A 4,930-nucleotide genomic window follows, 5' to 3' on the forward strand; every position below is an offset into this window, starting at 1 on the left:
CGGGTTCACAAAAGGCAGGTCTTGCCAAACTAATCTGATCACCTTCTGTGGTAAAGTGACTTGGCTACTGGATGAGGGAAAGGCTGTGGATGTGGTCTCCTGGGTGGAAAACTGGTTGGATGGCCGGGCCCAGAGAATGGTGGTAAATGGCGTCAAATCCAGCTGGAGGCCAGTGACAAGTGTTGTTCCCCAGGGCTCAGTGCTGGGTCCAGCCCTGTTCAATGTCTTTATCAATGACCTGGGTGAAGGCATTTAGTGCAGCCTTAGCAAGTTTGCGGATGACACTAAGCTGGGTGGGAGTGTCGATCTGCTGGAGGGTCGGGAGGCTCTGCAAAGGGATCTGAACAGGCTGGACTGCTGGGCAGAATCCAATGGCATGAGGTTTAACAAGGCCAAATGCCAGGTCCTGCATTTCTTTGCTTTTTTTACAATTACTAAGTCCTTACTAGGACACTGGCTAAGGGGCAAGTGTTGCTTCAGGTGCATCTATCTTAGGTGTCTCCATTTCTCCACTGATTGCCTCCCCAGGGCTGATGGGAACACAAGCTCTTAAAGCAAGAGGAGAAAAAGTTTCTCTTTTTATTCCGGGGGAATTAATCTGTGCTGTGGGATTACTGAAGGATTGTTGTGGTTCATTTTTTTTTTTCCAGAAAGATAAGGCCTTTGAATCCTGAAGGGCCAAAAGCTTTGACTATTCCCTCCTCTTGGCTTTGGTCCTTGGATGTGGGTGGTACAGGCGGGTATCTTCCAAGTGCTGGTTTTAGTGGAGTGAACAGAAGAAAAAGAGGGATTTGCCTGTTATTTGGGAGAGTCTTAAGAGTGGAAGTTTTATGGATGTGGTATTTTTCAGAGTTTCCTGTTGAATCCTTGGGTGTTCTTTGTAATAGTAATTGCTTTTTGTATCTTGTGCTAAGTTCTGCCTCTAATTTGTAAGTGAGTGATACTGAGAAACCAGTGAGACCTTCATGTGACCTTGAAGAGCACTGGTCAGCACGATTATATTGAAGGGGTGGTTACCTTCAATACTTTCAGGGCAATTGGCTTCAGTTCCTTCTGGAGAAAGCTGGCTAAGAGAAGCTGGAGCTAGAAAGGTCAGAAGGAGACTCAAGTGGACATTTAGCGTAGGTATACATACAATCCTGCAGTCCTGGTGCAGCACTTTATTTTAAGTAGGTGGCCACAACAGACTGTTCCCCAGAGCTAACTGACTGACACTTCCAGTTTAAAATTGTGTGGTTAAATTAATTTAATGTAAGTTGCTTGTGGAAATTTACTTTCTCTAAGAAGTGGACAAAGTAGTCCTTTTGACATCCTTTGCCTTCAACCAGAAGCAAAAGAGAAGTGCGCACTAAAACTTTTAGATGAAGAAAGGAAGATGAGGATGCAGAAACTTTAAGTAGGCAGTGACCTTGTCAGAGACAAGCACTTTTAAGGATGAACTGTGTCTTTATGAACTGTGTTCTATAATGATTTCTGTGTATTTTTGAGGTCTAAGAGTACAGGCATGTTTTCTGTTCCTTACAGAACTAAGTCCTATTGATCCAATGGACAACATGGTTCTAAAGTCGGGCATCTGTGTAACTGTTTGCAGCACTGTGTGAGCAAAGTCAGGGTTGTTATTTGGGAGAGTTGGTAAATCTGGGTCCCCTTAGAAGTAGTACACCTGGGTTTGTGCAAATGCACTGTTGCTTAAAGTATCTCTAGTGAAAGACAAGGGACGTGTTTGCAATTAAAGTGTATTTGTAAGAATCTTTTTAGTCAATGACTTTCAACGCTTGACATCATTTTGCTTGGACATATCAGAGTTAATAAAAACCCCGTGTACTACCTACTCGCATTCCAGCTTGGCTTGGTTTTCAGGGTGTGAGAGGGCTCCCTTGGATGTTGTTAAGTTGAGGGACCTAAGTATACAGACAGGAATATTTTCTAGTGGAGCTAATGGATTAACTCTTATTGCAGAATTCTGTGGTAAAAACATGGGAGGTCTGGCATTTTGCTTTCCTAGATTTTGGCAGTAACTCTCATTCCAATATTTTAACCTTTCACCAAGATGCAGCTTCCTGCAACTTCCCATGTTTGTTAAATATTCTTTAATAAGTATCTCTGGTTGTACTTATCCAGCAGGGTGGTCCTAAAGCACCCAGTGATGGCTGATTTCTAAAATGAGAAGGAGGAAGTATTGTCCTCTATCAGGGTCTGTGAAACTGTGGACCCACCTGCCAAGCTAATCTCACAGTGCAGCTGCCCATTTTGTTGGAGTTGGTGGCTTCCAGCTGCATCCCTTCAGCAGAGCTGTTCCTTGCCTATCCATTTGCCATCTCATTGAAGTGTGGCTTTCATTTTTATGCTTATGTTTTTGTTAATTTCCCATGGTGAGCTGAAGGGAGCAAGGGTCAGACTAAGGGCTAGCAGACTTCAGTCATATGTCGTTTAATGATGATTCAGATATTTAAGCCTTCTCAAGGTCTGTCTTTTAAAAGCAATTCCTCCTTGAGGAAAGGAGGTGCTAAGCTGCCCGTGGGACTGTGGAGCCACCATATTCCTGTCAGCGGAATTTTCAGGACTAGGGTTTGGAGAGAGTCTCTCAGCCTGAGCTCTGTGTTTGAATGTACTGAGGCTTTCTCATTATTTTTTTTTATTAATGAATATATTCTGTCTTAAAGAGATGGGATTTAGAAGAAGATGGTTCCATAAACTGTTCATTTCAGCTCCACAGTGGGGGATCTCTGGCCCAGGTGTGGAGGGTTAGGCTTCTGCTCCTTGTGCTCCACAGAGTTCAGCTCTGTAAAATGATGAACCTGTTAGTGCTGCCACTGCTTTGTAGCTTTCTGTTTCCCAACCCAGCCTTTCATTCAGAGGAGATGTGGGATAGGAGGAAAGGCAGCTCTTCTGGCCAAAATGAATGTATAAGAGAGGCAGGTATGACTGGGAGTGAGGGCTCGGGGCTATAACTGTGTTAACCCCCATTTCATTACAGCCTGTTCAGGTGCTTCTGGCTGAGGAAATGAAAAACAAAGAAACCCAACAAGGGACTGGTTAGTGTAAAAAGCACCTAGGACTGAGCCTGGATTATGAAAAATACAAGTTACAAATGGTGAGCCCCCTAAAAACTTGTCCTGTGTGCAGTTTCCTATTGCACCAGAACACTGGTGCAGGCTTCTTGGGACCAGGGCCTATTTTCCCTGAAACTTACTGGCAGAGTGAGGTAGTCTTTTGGGGGCCAAGGCTGTAAGGCTGGGCCTGAGGAGAAGGTGGGTTTGGAAAGAGAAATTCTGCTAAGCAATTCAGTGAGAACATGATGGGGTGGTCAGGATCTAATATGTTTTAGGCTCCCCTTTTCACTACCTGCCATCTTCTTGCCTAGAGGGATCCCAGGCCAAGGAGATAATGGCAAGGTGTGGAGTTGCAGTTAAACTTGGAACAAGAATTTCTCTTTTAAAATTTGCTCTGTAACTCCCAGACAGACCTGCAAAATCAGCCTGGGGTGGTCTACGTGGGTGTTAATCCCACCAGTGACTCATCCCAGTGGAGCTCTCGGCTGTGACAGCCAGCTGAGCCAGCTGAACACATTCATTGAAATATAATTTTGCTAACTTTGAATGCGCAATGTTTCACCTTGTGACTTTTTGTTCATGAATACATTTGAAGAAAATTTTGTGCTAGTGAACTAGATTAACAGTCCTTTTTTTTCCAACAGCTATGCCAGAGATGTCTCAAAATTCTGACTTGGAAAGAGACTTGCTTGCAATTACTCGTGTAGTTATGTATATAAGATGAAGAATATTCACCTGGGGGACAACTGTGTAATTAATAGCCATGTAATTGATACAGAAGGGACTAATAAGCAGGCCAATTCTAAAATTCTGCTAGCTTAAAAATAAAGGACCAGAGGTAAGTGGATCTGTTTTAAACTGCCTTTCCTTTATAGACAAGAGGCAATACGCTGTGGTGTCAACACTAATAGGTGTCTGTGAACTCCTTCTGTGTCTTCCAGACCAGGATTTTGCCAGCATTGATCAGCTGGTCATGCATAAATATACAGTGAAATCACAATACTGTATATAATAATCCTCTGTACAGGCCAGAGAATGATTCTCTGTGGGGTAACATGCAAGTTTTCTGTGTTTATAGATCTTATGACTTTCTTTCTGTCATAAAAATATTTAGCTAGTTCAGACGTTTAACTCCCACTTCTGGGGAAAATTATCCACCTGAATCTTCTCTCACTTTTAAGGTAGGTTCAGAGAAAACTTATGGTAATTAGGGAATTTATTCATGTGATTTTCTGGTTGAGAAGTTCTAAAACATTTTTTCTAATCAGAAGTATTTCAGTTTCCTTTTTAAAGAAGGAAAAGTTCATAAAGAGAATTAAACTCTCCATTCTTCTGGGGAGCAGGAAGATTTTAATTTCCCCAAAATGTTAATTTGTTAAATCTTCACCAAGAAAAGAGGAAAAAGCACTTAATCTATCAGTATTTTTTTCTCATTTGATGTAAAACGCTGTTTTCTAGTGTATGATTTAACTAGTTTCCACCCAGTCCTGAAAACAAACTCTGGACTGAAGTACCTTGTTTGTCCCTATCTAGCCAGGATTTCCCACGTCGTGTCAGTGCTGGCGCCAGGAGAGGGCACCAGACAGTGAGTGACTGTACATGTGTCAGAAAATATTTGTGCTTATGCATTGTTTAATTTACAGTCCCTGGAGACTGGATAATCTGATAGACTTTAGGAATCTGTATTTGTGTGTGAGGGAATAATACAAGTGCTGGAGTACTTAAATCCGAGGCTTCCAAAGAAACGTTAAGAATCTGGGAGCTAACCTGTGCCTACAGAGGAGATCTATGTCCCCTAGGCCCCTGTGGAAATGCCAGGCTGAGATGCAGTTATGTATCAGTATAGTGATGCTCACGTGAAACCTCATCCATATATA

This window comes from Phaenicophaeus curvirostris, chromosome 10 (genome assembly GCF_032191515.1).
Source record: "Phaenicophaeus curvirostris isolate KB17595 chromosome 10, BPBGC_Pcur_1.0, whole genome shotgun sequence".
In the NCBI taxonomy this organism is placed as follows: domain Eukaryota; kingdom Metazoa; phylum Chordata; class Aves; order Cuculiformes; family Cuculidae; genus Phaenicophaeus; species Phaenicophaeus curvirostris.